We start from the raw sequence: 17,302 nt of genomic DNA on the forward strand, positions 1-17,302 counted from the left end.
CCACCGGCCTACGCCAGAGCCACAGCAACACAGGATCCGAGCCGTGTCTGCAACCTACACCACAGCTCACGGCAACGCCGGATCGTTAACCCACTGAGCAAGGGCAGGGACCGAACCCGCAACCTCATGGTTCCTAGTCGGATTCGTTAACCACTGCGCCACGACGGGAACTCCTAGACTGTCACTTCTGATTCCAGCTACAAGTTTGGAAGTCTCCAAGCCCATCCTCAGGTTCAGCAGTTCCCTAGAAGCACTGATGAGACTCATGATTATGGTTTATTACAGTGAAAGGACACAGATTGAAATCAGCAAAAGAGAGAGACTGACATGGGTCCAAGAGTCACCAGGCATGAGCTTCCAGTTGTCCTCTGAATGGATTCATACACACAGTGACTTTTCTCCCAGCCACTATGTGTGTCAACACACATAGAGTACTGACATGCAGTGAGGCTTACCTGAGACTTGGTGTCCAATGTTTTATTTGGGGCATCGGCACATAGGCATTGTTGTGGCCACTTTTGTGTCTCCTATTCTTCCAAGAGTGGAGCCAATACTTCCTGAAGTCAGTGTTCCCTGGCCCAAATCCCATTGTTAGCATACACATCTGGCATGGCCTGGAAGCCCCAGATAAACAAAAATACTCATCTCAGGACATACCAAGGGCTTTGAGGGAACTTCCCAGGAGCTGAGGGCAAAGACAAAAACTCCCTCTGTGTAAGGCTAGCCCTTTGCTGCACATACTCACGCGACACCGAGCATGTCATGGCCCATACTTTAGAATCTCCAGGAGCTCCCGTCACTCTAAAATGAAAGAGGATCCATTGCCCTCCTCTTGAAGGCCCTGGATGATCTGGCTTTTCCATCTCCTCCTTTCTTACTCTCCTCCAGACACACTGATCTTCTTTTGTGATTTTAAAGACCCCAAGCTCTTTCCTGGCCTTCGTAGTTTCTGTTCCTTCCACCTGAAATACTCTTTTCCCTGATCCACACATGATTGGATTCTTCTTGTCATTAGGTCTCAGATTAATAAATGTCATTTCCTGAGAGGCTCCTTTCCTGTCCCTGGGTCAGTCCCTATCATATTACCTTGTTGTGTGTTCATCATCAAAGAGATCAATGCCTGTTATTTGTGAACTCACTCACCTGATAATCTGACTGTTAGCAGTCTCCCTCTATGCAAAAGCTATAAGCATGGGATTCTTGACTTTTTCTCCATCCCCAGCCCCTGCAATGCCATGGACCTAGAAGAGGTGCTCAGTAACTCAGTGAATGAATGAACCAGTGGGCAGATGCATAATGCTCTTCACAAATGCTGGCTTGAACAAGATCAGTAGAATTCTTTTTTTTTTTTTTTTTTTTTTTTTTGGATTTTTTAGGCCGCACCACTTGTGGCATATGGAAGTTCCCAAGCTAAGTTTTGACTTGGAGCTACAGCTGCCTGCCTTCACCACAGCCACAGCACTGCCAGATCTGAGCCACATCTGTGACCTATACCACAGTTCACAGCAACACTGGATCCTTAACCCACTGAGCAAGGCCAGGGTTTGAACCTGCATCCTCATGGATACTAGTTAGATTCATTTCCACTGAGCCACAGTGAGAACTCTGGTCAGTAGAATTCTTGACAGCAAGACTTTCAGAGCCTTTAGCATACCAATATGAATTGTGAATTTTAGTATCATGTATTCACATTCCTAGGAACAATTGGAGGGGAGCGTATTGATTTTGAAATTTGGCATTTTTGAGGAATCAGATTTCTTTTCATGCATAGCTAATATTTTAAAGAGTAGGATATCTAACAGATGGCACATATTCTTTAAAAAGTATTTAAGATTTCCTGTGGCTCAGCAGGATGAGAACTTTACATGACATCCCTGAGGATGTCATTTCAATCCCTGGTCTCATTCAGTGGGTTAAGAATCTAGCAATGCCGTAAGTTGCAGCATAGGTCACAGATGTGGCTCAGATCCCATGTTGCCCTGCCTGTGGTGTAGGCTGGCAGCTGTGGCTCTGATTTGATCCCCAGTCTCGGAACTTCCATTTACCACAGGTGTGGCCCTAAGAATAAAATAAATAAATAAACAAACAAATAAATGAGACCAAATAAAATGTCCTTTGCTCTTTCCTGCTCCATCCTTTAGGACTCTGTTCTCTGCAGCTAATCTGAGCAGTTGATTTGTATGTAGGTACAGATGCATAGTACTGCCTTAGGGCCTCTGTTCCACTCATTTATTTATTTTTATTTTTTTTTATTTTTCAATTTTTGGCTTTTGTCTCTATAGGGCTGCACTCATGGCACATGGAGGTTCCCAGGCAAAGGGGCCAATCCAAGCTGTAGCTGCCAGCCTACACCACAGCCACAGCAACATTAGATCCAAGCTGCATCCTCAACCCACAACACAACCCATGGCAATGCCAGATCCCTGACTCACTGAGCGAGGCTGGGGATCAAAGCCACAGCCTCATGGTCCCCAGTTGGACTCACCTCTGCTGTGCTCTGTCAGGAACTCCTCACTTGTTTATTTATTATATTAAATCCTCATTGTTACTAGAGGCAGGATACAGAAACAACCCTAGTGGTAGGCTAGTGAAAGGGCATTTCTGGAATGGAGGCTTTTGATATGCCTCTAGTTAGAGCTCCAAACTGCACATTTATGCCCTGCAAACAAGAGCTGTTTTGACTGTTGACCTGAGTCTACCTGACAAAATCAGTTATGGTAAACTGTTTCTCATAGTCCTTGGTAACACTATTTCTGAAATTCCTTTTACAAATTATTTCTGGTGGCTGGATGCATTTGTGCTATAGAAAAATCATGTTATTTCTGTTTGAAACTTTAGAAGCAATGAATATTATAGGTGTATTTTCAGATACTAAGGATCCTGGTTTATTTATTTTCATGGATATAAGATTCAGAGTTGTTTACTGCTACTGATAACCTGGTTGAGACGTCTGCCTGTTTCAGCTGCTTTCTTCTTTCTTCATGACCCTCCTTACTGGGGGGATTTGGTTCCAGACATGGTGGGTTTAAAAATATATATCTAAAGTCTCTGGGTGGTATATTCTGCTGTCATGGTTTAGTTTAGGCTTTGTTAGGGCTGGTCTGTCTGAGTTTTGTTCTTAAATTCAAGGGCACAGGCCTTCCTGGCAGCTCTGCCTTGGTAGAGTGTGAACTCCAGCTTCTGACTCCTCAGGTGACATAGGGATCCTCTCACACAGAACACAGTAAATTGGTTCTTTTTTTTTTTTTTGCATTTTAGGGCCATGACCACATATTGAGGTTCCTAGGCTAGGGGTCCAATTGGAGCTACAACTCCCATCTTACACCACAGCTACATCAACATCAGATCTGAGCCACATCTGAGATCTACACCACAGCTAATGGCAATGCAAGATCTTTAACCTGATGAACAAGGCTAGGTATCAAACCTGCAACCTCATGGATACTAGTCAGATTCATTTCTGCTTCACCATGATGGGAACTCTGCTACGCTAAGTCTTCCTTGAGTAGAGTACATAATTACTGGGATTGGGGGGGGGGCTGTGGATTCCCTTTGAACACATAGCCCCCAACTTCTACTTATGGTCACATGAAGTATTTTGGATTTTTGTTCTTTTTAGGGCTCCACCTGTGACATATGGAAGTTCCCAGGCTAGGGGCCTACACCACAGTCACAGCAACACCAGATCTGAACCACATCTACAACCTACACTGCAACTCATGGCAATGCTGGATCCCTAATCCACTGAGTGAGGCCAGGGATCAAACCCACATCCTCATGGATACTAGTTGGGTTCATAACCCATTGAGCTGAAGCAGGAACTCTATGAAGTTCTAATGAGAAGTTTGACATGTTCTTCCTACAGAGCCCTATGCAGAGAAACCACCCTTGGAAACAAAGCTTGGATGCTTCTGCTCCTGGTCAGCCACAACCCATATGTCACAATCTAAATGGACATTTCTGTCCATTGAATTCACTGCCTCTTGCTGGCCACCCTCTGAGTATGTTAGTTAATTCATGAACAAGTTTTGAATCAGTCATGAAAATAGTTGTTTAGTCATATAAATGACTGCCACAGGCTCTATTTACAGCCCAGATTTTACAGATAGGTGACTTGATAAATGCATTTTTATTTGCTGTGAGTAATTTCTGCGTAGTGATATTGAAAAAAATGTCATTCCCATTTTCCCCTAAGAAGAAAGCAGCAGTGGTATGCCAAGAGCTCTCAGTTTTCTGTGACTCCAGTCAGGATTATTCTGGCATTGTTTTGGGAGGGATTCAGCTATTCTGGTAGAGAAACTGTTGGTTAAAGAGGAACAGCTAGAAGACCTCTTTCCATAGCCTGAAATGCAAAAATGAGAGGTAAAATTGAAACCAGAACCCAGTTCACCATCCAAGACTCTGTTGACATCCATAGGCACATGGAAGGGCTGGTGATGGGTTTCCTCTGGGGACGGCTTAGCTGCCGGAGCCACCCTGAAAGCCTGTCAATCAGTCTCATGTGGGGGCTATGGGCTCACAGGTTTCCTGGGCAAAGGTCCACATGGATTTATTCTCTGCCAGGTATATACAAAGGTCTGGTGACACAGGCAGAGTGTCAGAGGCAGTGGCAACACAGTCCCTGCTCTCAAGCTAAGGGTGCTAATGAGGGCTGAGGTAAAGGCAGAGCTGGGCTTGCAGGGGCTTGGACCTGGAGGACCCATAGGAGATGGTGAATGGCCACCACCAATTCACTCCAGCTGTCAGGGCTCTCCTCTGCCTTGGGGGCGCTTTTCTGCCCCAGGCTTTCCTGTCACTGATGGCCTAGTTTCCAGAGGCCATTGTCAGAGTGCTCCCAGTAAACCCAGCCCCAGCCCCACATCAAAGCTCCTGGGACAGAGCTCCCACTGTGGCATGACAGGATTGGCAGCATCTTGGGACCACTGGGATTCAGGTTTGATCCCTGGCCTGGTGCAGTGGGTTAAGGATCTGGTGATGCTGCACCTGTGGCTCAGGTCATGACTGTGTCTCAGATCTGATCCCTGGCCTGGGAATTCCATATGCTGTGGGGCAGCCAAAAAAAAAAAAATTCCTTGGACATGCTCTTTGTAAAGCCACCCAGATTCGACCCCCCACCCTGAATCATCCACCAGTCAGCCCCCTGAATCTAAGGGCTTAGTACCTTACAGCTGACTCTTCAAAGCTTAGAGGAACTTGAGAACCAGGCTTCCTATTAAGATGGTACCAGCCTCTTCTGGATTCCATAGCCTTTAGGGAATGGCTGAGAAACCCACTGAGAAATTTCTGTAGGTTTGTCTGATCCTCAAAGTGCTATTTTAAAATGTTTCCTTGCTTCAAAAAAAAAGTAAGAAGCAACAAACTGGGAACACATCTCATCTACCCGACTCTACAGGTAAGAATAGACAGTTCCTGTCATGGCTTAGTGGAAACAAATCAGACTAGGAACCATGAGGTTGTGGGTTTGGTCCCAAGCATCACTCAGTAGGTTAAGGAGCTGGTGTTGCCTTGAGCTGTGGTGGAGGTTGCAGACGTGGCTTGGATCCCTTGTTGCTGTGGCTGTGGTGTAGGCTGACAGCTGTAGCTCAGATTAGACTCCTAGCCTGGGAACCTCCATTTGCCATGGTGTGGCCCTAAAAAGAGAAAAAAAAAAAATAAAGGTAGAAATAAATGGCTCAGGCTTATAGCATATATGCACGTAAAATCAGAGACCTTCAACAGAATGTGCCCATAGGAGTTGGTGACACCAAGGCCGCTTGCACCACATGGGATTTTAAAGGTGGGTGTTTTGGGCAGGGATGGGGGCAGGGTGAACTGGATCCAACTTGGCAGAAGAGTGACTTGGCCTGTAGGGTAAACTGGAAGTAGAATTAGAATGAATCAATTGTAGAGTTACTTTTATCTTTTAACCATTTTGTTGTGTGGGCTCATCCTTCCCCCACCACCCTTTTCCTGACTCCTGCATTGCCTCTTGCCTCCCAGGCCCTGCGTTCTGTTCTGACCCCATCTTTGCTTCCTCTGAGCCTTTGAAATACTGGCATACTGGCAGTAGGATGTGCCACTCCATTTATTAACTTTTTAGACACATATAAGGAGGATGGGAAAGGCCAACAGCAGATACACTGATGGCTCAGCCCCCTGTGGTTCTACAAAGCACATTTTCTTATCATGCCCAGCCCTTTACCCCACAGGCAGAGGCATAGGAGACCAGCCAGGCAGGCTGCATCACACCATGCTTGCCCACTCTCATGGCCAAGCGTACAGACAGATAGAGATTTCAGGTGAAGCCCCATCCTCTATCTTTGTTCACTCATTTCTAAAATTATAAGCTCATCTGTAGGGTGTGACCTATCCCAGGCAGGAAAGAGAGCTCCTTTTGGGTCTGGACCACCCCCCATTGGTCCCTCTCTCTATTTTCCCATGAAACCAGTTCTTTTACTCAGCACTGTGACCCAAGCCTTGTGATACATAAGGAATCACTTCTCAGATTGCCATGTAGGTAGAGACCAGGTCTGAAAATAAGAGCTTTCTTGTGAAGCCATGAAGCACAAAATGGTTTAAACTCCAAAAATAATGTATCCCTTTACCCAAATGTAGATTGCCATATCCCACAAATTGAAGATGCTGAGATTCATAACAAGACATACAGACATGGAGACAAGTTAATAATCACTTGTCACAAAGGATTCAAGATCCGTTACCCTGACATGTACAATGTGGTTTTACTGTGTCATGATGATGGAACGTGGGACAATCTGCCCATTTGCCAAGGTACTGGGCGGAGGCTGTGCTTTTCTGCTCTTCTTTTGGCAGACGTGATTGTAGAGTGTGGACTCGCTTCTCCAGTAAGATGCCAGAGAGAAATGCAAAGCCACACACAACCCATGGTTCAGCCCTACTGCACTCTGATCGCCAAAGCTCTGTTCTCAGCATCTCCACATTGTCCCTTGGGTTCTTTGCAGCTCTGAAGATCCAGCTTTAAAGTTTAAATGGGAAATGTCTTATTCTCCAGCATGTCAGATGTCTCCATTCACTATGAAACCAAATGTAGTTGCTGAATTAGGAGCCTTGTAACTGGGCTGGGAAGGGTATGATGAACAATTATATATTTAATTGGAATAACAGAGCCTTTATACCAATTTCCATAGTGGTGCAAATATATGTAAAGTCAATCTTACAGAGACTATTTTCTCTTACTAATGTTATCCTTTTTTATAATGCATGAGGAGCAGAAAAGTAATCAAATTCAAATTTCATCCAGACCATAAAGTGAATATTTATCCTCTTGCATTTTTTAAATTTGCCTGGTGGAACCAGAGGACCCTGTTTGTGAAAATAAGCCCTCGAGATTGCACTAATTCCAATTTTATTTTATTTTATTTTTTTTGATGTGGGACATGGACCAAAGGACCAAAAAGTCCATGCATAATTCATAATGCAAGGGAGAGGGCGAGCAATCTTCTTTGCACCAAAAGCACTGGCATGTTAAAATCGGGATGTTGAGGCTGGGAAACAACTGGCAGACTCTGTTATTACTTTTCATGCCCCAGAGTTGGAAATAAATCATTTCCTTATGCGAGAGCTGAGGCATCATGGCCCCTTGAAGAAACAAAAGCTTCAGGATTAGGGGGCAGTGGCAGCCCAGGGTCTCATCTGCCTGCTTTCTCCCACCGCCCCCCATAAACCTCCTGTGTTGTTTAGCACATTGTGTGTTACATTTTTAAAGGAGATGCATGTTGTATTTACATTCTGGGAGACTGTTCACAGAATCAGCAGCCAGCTTTTAGGTGGGGTGCTTTATTCAAATGAACTTGCTGAACCACTGATTCCTTCCGGTCCTGCCCCACTATCTGAGTATCAGCCAGGAAAATTATTTTGGACTCCAGCCACTTCTTGCATTAATATTTTCCATTTATCTTTTGGTTCTCCCACTCTTTTGGTTTCCCTTTATGTCCTTAAACACAACATGCTTCTTTAGGAGTTATTTTTGCCCCCAATGATGTTTTTGAAATGCCTTGTGGCAATAGATGTCTTGGGGTGTCATTGTCCAGAGTTCGGAATTGGGCTTCTGCTGGATCTTTCTGGCCCCTCCTGACTCTCCCCCCTTACTAAATCCTGGTCAAAACACAGCTTGGATGTTTTCTGCAACAAAAGAAGAGCTGGCCAGCTGCTCTTGAGAGGTGTGCTTCTCCAAACAGCCATACACCCCAAAGCCCACCTTCATCCCTCCCCAGACCCCTCAAGCTCCACCAAGGAGGTGCCCCTGGTCTGGGCCCTAATCCTCTCCAACCCTAGCACCTTGCCATCTGCCTGCTCAGGCATCAAACACATGCAGGGGTTGCTTTAGACAGCCTGACACAGCTCTTGAGTCCCCAGGGGGGAATATAATTGGCCCTTGGAGTGACAGTTCATCCTGTAACTATTATTTGCACCTATAGATCCAGGGGCTAAATTCTGAGGAGCCTTCTCTCTATTATCTAGAAGTGCAAATAGAAATCACATTGAACTATTGAGTGGAAGCCAGTTTTCCCCTGTATTTTAGGACAGGCTGTCTCCAACCAAGGGTGAGCCTAGCTTTTCCTCTTGATTAGCTGCACATGTTACAGCCCCTTTCTGTCTCCTTTTGAGGGTGGGGGGCACTGTTCCAAGGCCATTTTCCCCCAGGGAACTTTGTGTTGTGGAGAGCCATGTTCCAATACCTCCTTCTCCCTGTGGGTCAGAATTAGTGTTTCTCTAGAGGATGCAGTTTATCTTTGTGGGTAGCTTAGGACTACCTTCCTTCCAAGGAGGTCCACTCATTGGAGCCCTGCCTAGGCTTCTAGCACATTTCCTTCTTCCTGTTAATTTGGTTACCATTTCTTCTCCATTATTGATCTAGTTTATTCCTGATGGCCAACCTCCCCCCACCCACACACACTTCACTTTTACCATGAACATTGTCAGTTTTCAGCTCTGGGGGAAAAGAAAAAGGCATTGTAGGACATTGGAACTGCTCAGAAAGATGGCTGGGCACCACGCCTTTCTTATCTGGCCCATCCTGAGGGATCTTCAGGGTCTGTGGGATCTGCAGGGCTCCAGGACACCAGTTTGGCACTTACACAGCCCCATGTATATACCCCTTGTGTTCTGCACAACTTACTGCCCTGGGCTTGCCCCAATACGGACACCATCTAACTCGGCACTGACCCAAATGATGTGCTAAACCCAGAGCTCTCCCAGGCTCATGATCTGTAACAGAGTCAGCTTAGAAGAAGAGCTGATTCTGCTGCAGCTTCTCCCATATACTTTGTACTTGGTGATTAGAAGGGAAAGTGGGTATTTCCATTATACATTATTTCCTTCACACACAATTTATTCTCCCCAGGAAGAGCAACAGCTCTGCTGGGTCATTATTCCCTCCAGTAAGACTGCCAAAGCCAGTATGCCATGCCATGATCACAGTGGATACTGCACAGAGGGGGATGCCAAACAACTGGGAATGTTCCACTGGACTGCACAGGGAACAGGACAAAAAGGTGGTTGCTGTTTTGCAGAAGCTGGGGTCCAGGTCTCAGGCTCACTCAGAATGGTGTGCCTGGTGCAGACTCACAACAGCAGGGCTGCTCAAACACTGGGACCCAGGCCTGCAGTGAGAGCAGCAGCACCTGGAAGCCTTTGATGGTGCACATGCTTGGATCTCACCCAGACCTACTGAATCAGAAGCTCAGGGGGCTGCTTGGGGGGCAGTGGTGAGTTCTATAAGCCCTCTCTCTGGGTGACTCTCAGTGTGAGAACCACTTTGCTGCATGTTACTTGCCTCTTGCACCTAAAGCCCAACTAGATTTTCAAACCTTTAATCACATCATGTCAGGCAGGTGTTTGTTCTGTTATCTGCTGCCATGGAAGCCAGTTTGTATCCAGCCTGCTCATCTGCCCCACCACCACCGCCCCCACTGAAACAGCTGGAGTGTCTCTTTCCTCTCTGGCACCTCAGTGGTTCTCAGACCTGGTGGCACTGTAAGGTTACTTGGGGAGCTTAAGAATATGATAGGGGTGGGAGTTCCTTTTGTGGCTCAGAGGAAATAAAATGTGACTAACTTTCATAAGGATGCAGACTTGATCCCTGGCCTCATTCAGGGGGTTAAGGATCTGGCATTGCCATGAGCTGTGGTTTAGGTCACAGATGCAGCTCAGATCTGGTGTTGCTGTGGCTGCAGCTCTGATTCAAACCCTAGCCTGGGAACCTCCTTATGCCATGGGTGTGGTCCTAAAAAGACAAGATAATCATAATAATATTAATAATATTAATCATAATAAAAGATAGGGGTTGGGAGTTCCCTTTGCAGCTTAGCAGGTTACACACCCAAGTAATATCCAGGAGGATTGGGGGTTGATCCCTCACCTCTATCAATGGGTTAAGGATCTGGCATTGCTGTGAGCCACGGTGTAGTTCACAGGTGTGGCTCAGATCCCATGTGTCTGTAGCTATGGCTGTGGCTGTGGCTGTGATAGGCAGCTACAGCTCCAGTTCCCAACACCTAGCCTGGGAATGTACCTATGCTGCACGTGCTGCCCTAAAAAGCAAAACAGAAAGAAAGAAAGAGAAATATAGGGGTTCCAGGAGATACACTGACCCAGGGAACAGGGCTGGGCATTGGTGTTTTTAAGAATTTCCAGGAGTTCCCATTGTGGCTCAGTGGGTTAGGAATGTGATAGTACCCTGAGGATGCAGGTTTCATCCCTGGCTTAATGGGTTGAGGAGCTCCATTGCCATGAGCTGTGGTCTAGGTCACAGATGCAGCTTGGATCCTGCATTGCTGTGGCTGTGGCATAGGCTGGAAGCTGTAGCTCTGATTCAACCCCTAGACTGGGAACTTTCATATGCCACAGGTGCAGCCCTAAAAAGAAACAAGAAGTTGCTAAGGTGATTCTGATATGTAGTCAGGCCTGGGCCCCCCTGGTAGTGGTGTCCTGATCTGCAACCCTCCATCACTACCTCCCTACTTGTCTGACCCTCTTGATGTCACTTGCAAATATAAAAGCAAATTGTTGCTTTATGAATAAAATAGGTTTGGGCATTAGGAAGTCTGAGCATTTAAGAACAAGCTGGGCAGTCCTCAGAAGCCATACCCCATTTACAGTGGGGGACTCTGAAAGAAGTATAGTGCTTTGTCTTTCTGGTGTGCCAAGATACCCTCATGAGACTCTTCCCTTTTTTTCTCCTGCATCACAGGCTGACTGAGACCACTCACCTCTTCTAATGGCTATGTGAACATCTCTGAGTTCCAGACCTCCTTCCCAGTGGGCACTGTGACCTCCCATCAAGGCTTCCCTGGATTCAAACTTGAAGGGTCTGAGGATCTCAAGTGCTTATACAGCCTTATCTGGTCATCCGGCCTACCCTGGTGCCTTGCTCTGGAAGCTAACACATCTCATTCTTTTGGAAACTGAATTGTGGCTTATTAAATTGGATGTGTTGCTAGGAGATAAAGAGCTGAGAATTATGGTCAGCAATGACTTTCATTCCCTGAGTACACATTGCTTGCCTCTGTCTTGAGCAGAGGCAGCAAGCCTGGCCATCTGCTGTGAAGCAGTACTTACAACCAGACATAAAACTGTCCTTCCTTGGTTCTTAGGCTTACAGTGAATGAAAGAGAAGTGTTTCAAGCATCAAAGGTTGAACTGAAAAATCTTGCCAAGTTAAATGAAATGTCTTCAAAAATTAATTGTCTCTGCACCAAATGAAAACAGATTGTATCATGGCATCATTAATCTCACCCCTTGTTTTATTGTTGTGTCAATGCTTCATCCTATTTCCACGCATTTTATGGCTTAGCTGTAAAAGTTTGCTATAAGCACACACTTGGAAGCCTGAAACAACTAGATCATTCTTTCCTGTTTTTGTTAAATGTATGTGATTCTTTTTGAGTATGGTACCCTGAGGAGCACTAATCAACAGTTTAAAGTCTCGTGGGGGTCAGAGTGTCCACTGCAGAATCAGGCCAGTGTCTGTGTGTAGAGTCTATAGAAAGTTCTCCTAGGCAAGTTGGGTATGCTGGAGTGGCCCTCGCTTCAGTTCAGGTCTTGAAGTTATGATCAAATGAAACAAACCCTGATTTTCTTCTTGGCATCTGAATACAGCAGACAGGAGGAACTGTATATGAGAGAAACAATGAAAGGAACCTTCAACCATAGCCCATTTGCAGATTTTCTTGGGAAACAGAACAAGACCCACTAGAATGTAGAAACCACCAAATTCCTACAAGCCCTGTCTGCATGCATGCATCTCAGTGAGGGGTGGGGTCAGAGTAGCAGGTGTGTTGTCAGGGGTGACAGCGAGAGGATCAGGGAAGGGGTCTCCTAAGGGAGACCATGGATTGGAGTGGGTTGGATGGAGCCATGGAGCCCCCTTTGAGAGAAGGAGGGGAAGGAGGGGAAGAGAACGGAGCTTGGTGCCCGAAGAAGTGAGAATGGCAGCAGGGGCATGAGTGGCACTTGCTCTTCACCTGGGCTGGAGGGTGGAGCCCACCCATCCAGAAACCCCTAGAGAACCAGAGCCTACAGTCGAGATGTCACATAAAATACAGGTCACCCAGTTAACTCTGAATTTCAGAAAAACCAACAAATATTTTTTTTCTTCTTTTTAGGGCTGCACCCACAGCATATGGAAGTTCCCAGGCTTGGGGTTGAATCAGAGTTGCAGCCATCAGCCTATGCCACAGCTGGCATAGTGCCAGCTCCAAGCCATATCTGCAACCTAGACCACAGCTCACAGCAGCACCAGATCCTTAACCCACTTAGGGAGGTCAAGGATTGAACCTTCATCCTCATGGATACTAGTCAGATTCATAACACACTGAACCATAATGGGAACTCTATAAACAAGTAACTTTTTATTATGAACATGTCTTAACTATTGGATGGGACTTAATGGTCAAAAATTATTCTTTGTTTATCTGAACTTTGGCCATATGTGAGTGTCCTGTGTTTTCTTTTCTTTTTGTTGGTCTTTTTTTGTCTTTTGGGGGCCACACTTGTGGCATATGGAGGTTCCCAGGTGAGGGGTCTAATCGGAGCTACAGCTGCTGGCCTATGCCAGAGTGAGAGCAATGCCAGATCCTAGCCATGTCTGAAACCTACACTACAGCTCACCACAATGCTGGATTGTTAATCTACTGAGCGAGGCCAGGGATCAAACCCACAACCTCATGGTTCCTAGTCGGATTCATTTCCACTGCACCATGATGGGAACTTCCATGGCCTGTATTTTCATTTACCAAATCTAGCAACCCTTGTCTGGAGGGCCCAGGGCACCCCACACCCTGCCCCATCTCCCCTAGGAACAGCTTTTCTGCTGTCCCGATGCCACTGGCAGGTGAGATGAGTGTAGCTGCTGATGAATGGGGGCTTTTCTGGTTCCTTGAGGTTTCTCCCTACTTAGACAACCAGAAATAGAGGATCAGTTAAAGGTCCTATCAATTTGAAAGGCCTACTTTAAAATCTTTTGGAATTGGTTTAAATGCCTTTTGTGGGCTTATATTCTGATGAGCTTCATTTTGGGACTTCATAAGTGGTTTTCTTGGAGCTAAGGGGATATGATGGGAAGAGGGGTAAAACAAAACCTCACTTCAAGGAGAAACAAGCTAAGATTCTGGACAAGAGGCTGCAGCTGCTTCTAATTGGAAATGGGTCTCAAGCTTTGACATGAGTCCCTTTTGCTCTGCCAGCCTGGGCTGGGCCCCAGAGAGATGGTGAAACTCAGGCGATGGCTGCCTGTACTTAGACGGCCACCTGATACCTTCTTTCTTCGGTTTTTAAAAAATAATTTTTATGTCTTTACCTTCAAAATACATGTTCCTTGCAATTATCTGTTGCAATTAGTTTGTGAGAGCTTTAAATGCTACCAAAGGCATGATTCCAAACTGAGAGGCACAGAGAAGTCTGAAGGGGATTTTGTCTCAAAACTTGAGAGAAACTGGGGGTTCCCATTATGGCACAGCAGAAACCAATGGGACTTGTATCCATGAGGATGCAGGTTCGCTCCCTGGCCTCACTCAGTGGGTCAGGGATCAATCTGGCATTGCTATGTGCTATGGTGTGGGTCACAGATGCCACTTGGATCCCACATTGCTGTGGCTGCAGTGTAGGCTGGCAGCAGGAGCTCAGATTTGACCCCTAGCCTGGGAATCTCCATATGGCATGAGTATGGCCCTAAAAAGAAAAAAAAAATCTTGATAGAAACTGGGTTCAACTAAGCAGTGAGTTAAAAGAAGACATAAGGATTCTCAACAATGTATCCAGATGTGCTTGGGTGTTTGTATTTCTTTAACTCTTGAATTGTGTCTTTTTCAAAGGTGGTGCCTTACTTATGCAAGTAGACCATGAGTAGACCACACAGATACGCTGTCCACAAGGAAAGTACCTGCCCCTTTCCTGTGTCACCCACACTTCCCCTCCCCTCAATTTCCTGTCTTCCTGAGCATACAGTTTGACTTTTCTTGTTGGCAGGGTGACAGTTAGTGTGCTGTAATTTGGATCATGCTGCTATTCAGGGCTTTGAAATATATGAGGGTGTTCTGACCCCAGCAGTCAGATGGCTGGTGAATGGCCAGATGGTTGAGCTGTGGGAACCTTTCTCTCTCTCTCATGGCTACACCTGCTGCATTTGGAAGTTCCAGGGCTAGAGGTCCAATTGGAGCTTCAGCTGCTGGCCTATGCCACAAGCCACAGCAGCATGGGATCCTTAACCCACTGGGCAAGGCCAGGGATCAAATTCACATCCTCATGGATACACGTTGTGTTCTTAACCTGCTGAGCCACAGCAGGAAAGCTCTGGAAGCCTGTCTCTGTGAGCTTCCTATCCATCAGTCCATCAGCTGTCAGTATACCTGTCACTGCAGATTGTACCATGCCCCAATGCTTTTTCTCACCTGCTATGAGCCCCAGGTGATGGTTGGGGTGCTGCAGTGTACTGATTCAAGTGTGGGTTTACATCCGCACTTTCCTAATGTATCCTTTCAACCTGGGGCAAGTCACTTAACTTCTCTTGGCCTCCACATCCTCGTCTGTAAAATGGGAAGATGAGGATACTTACCTCATGGGGCTGTGAGTATCCAGTGTGGCAATGCATGTAATGCATTCAGTGATGTGCCCAGCACATAGTAGGTGGTCAATCAAGCATCTACCATTTTTACTGCTCTGAGAATTGTGAACAGAGGCATAATAAATGAGAATCTGGAGGTGACTGTATGAGTAAAGTGCTGGGCTTTTTGTTTTTTCGGTCTTTTTTTGTATTTGAGGGCTGCACCCATGGCAAATGGAGGTTCTCAGGCTAGGGGTCTAATCAGAGCTATAGCTGCCAGCCTACACCACAGCCACAGCAACACGGGATGTGAGCTGTGTCTGTGACCTATACCACAGTTCAGGGCAAGGCCAGATCCTCAACCCACTGAGAGGGGCCAGGGATCAAACCCGCATCCTCATGGATTCTAGTCAGGTTCAATAACCACTGAGCCACACTGGGAACTCGTGTCAGGCTTTTATGCATTACATCATGACATTATTTTGCCAGCTGCAGTTTTGGTTATTCACATACTTTTAAGTGTGTTTGTATAAGACAAATCCCCAAACATGGGAGGAAATACTGAACAATAGGAATAATTGCCATTAATCTTGAGAGCTTCCTGTGTGTCAGAATGTTTGACACAATATTTCATTTAGTCCCCTTGCTGCCTTTGTGAACTGGAGACTATTTTTAACTGCATGTTACTGATGAGCAAACCCAAGTTTCTAAAGGGTCAGTAACTCACCCAGAGTCACAAGATAGTACATGGGGGAGTGGGGACTCAAACAGGTCTTTGCCATTTCAAAGCCCATTCTCTTCATCACCCAGATGCATTAGCTAGGGATGGATTATCTAATTTGCTTGGCTTTCTTCACCATTTGATACCTTTATGGCCATTTTTCAAAAAATGTAAAAGAGTTATTTCATAGGAAAGGATGTGTTCTTTGGGTCCAGTTTTCCTCCCAGTGGAAATCCCAGCTTCAGGGGGCCAGAGTCCAGAGGAGGCCCTGCTGCCCACTGGGTGGCAGAGAGCCCTGACCACTGTCCCCAAGGGCTCATTACTGCCCCCATCACAGTGGAGCCTCACCTCAGCCAGCTGGGCTGCTTGGGTATTGCATCTCCTTTCACAAGCCTGGAGACTGACACTTCGCAGGGTGATTTGACTTGTCTACACCTCCAACTTTTGGCCATGGCTTTTCCCACCACATTGTGCTTCCTCTCCCTGATGTAACAGTGCCAGCCTCACTGGCTCCAGTGTCAAGAGACACCTGTCACACTCAATGTCAACAGTCCTGTGATTGGGGCCTGGCTTCACGAAGGAGATTATAATTTGGCAGGGAGAGCTCTGGCAGCTGCACCATAGGTGGCAGGATTTCCAAGGCACAGGAGTGTGGGTGATGGGTTCAGGGGCCCGTGTTATTGCACCCATCCAACCAAGTTACAGGACACCTATCTTATGTCTGTTTTCCCAATGCTGATTTGTGGGGATAAAACACATCAAATCACAGAATCTTGAACCAGAATGTCAGCTCCATCATTTTAAAATCCATGAATGTATAAATTTGAGCCTGCAAAGGGCCCAGTAGGTTTCTGTTTGGTGGGTCTGTTCTCACAGTAGGCCTGAGTGCTTTTCCTTATTTCTCTGTATCTTTTTTTTTATTACTTAATGCATTTTATTACATGCATAGTTGTAAAACAATCATCACAACCAAATTTTACAGCATTTCCACCCCAAACCCTCAGTGCATTCCCCCCACCCACCCCCAAACCCATCTCATTTGGAAAACATAAGTTTTTCAAAATTTGTGAGTCAGGATCCATTCTGCAAAGTAGTTCATTGTGTCCTTTTTTTAGATTCCATATGTAAGTGATAGCATTTGATGTTGGTGTCTCATTGTCTGACTGACTTCACTTAGCATGATAATCTCTAGGTCCAACTGTGTGGCTATTAATGCCGTTATTACTCTCTTTTTATTGCTGAGTAATATTCCATTCTGTATATGTACCATATCTTCTTGATCCACTCCTCTGTCAATGGACATTTAGGTTGTTTCCATGTCTTGGCTATTGCAAGTGCTGCTGCAATGAACGTTGGAGTATGTGTGTCTTTTTGAGTCATGGTTTTCTCTGGGTAGATGCCCAGGAGTGGGATATTTCTATGTATCTTAATGTTTTTGATTCTCAGGCCATCTTCATCTCTAAGGTTCTCAGCTCTCTCTCTTTCTCACACCAATCCCCACACAATTCAAGAATTTTTTTAAA

General features: G+C 45.8%; 1 pseudogene; it reads left to right on the plus strand.

Annotated features, from left to right (window-relative positions):
- Positions 1-17,302, plus strand: part of LOC146398894 (sushi domain-containing protein 4-like) — a 60,536-nt pseudogene that overhangs the window by 19,428 nt on the left and 23,806 nt on the right.

This window comes from Sus scrofa, chromosome 10 (assembly GCF_054392235.1).
Source record: "Sus scrofa isolate SSC_HxYL_T2T_F1_AM1 chromosome 10, Sscrofa_HxYL_maternal_Yorkshire_Landrace_v2.0, whole genome shotgun sequence".
NCBI classification, from domain to species: domain Eukaryota; kingdom Metazoa; phylum Chordata; class Mammalia; order Artiodactyla; family Suidae; genus Sus; species Sus scrofa.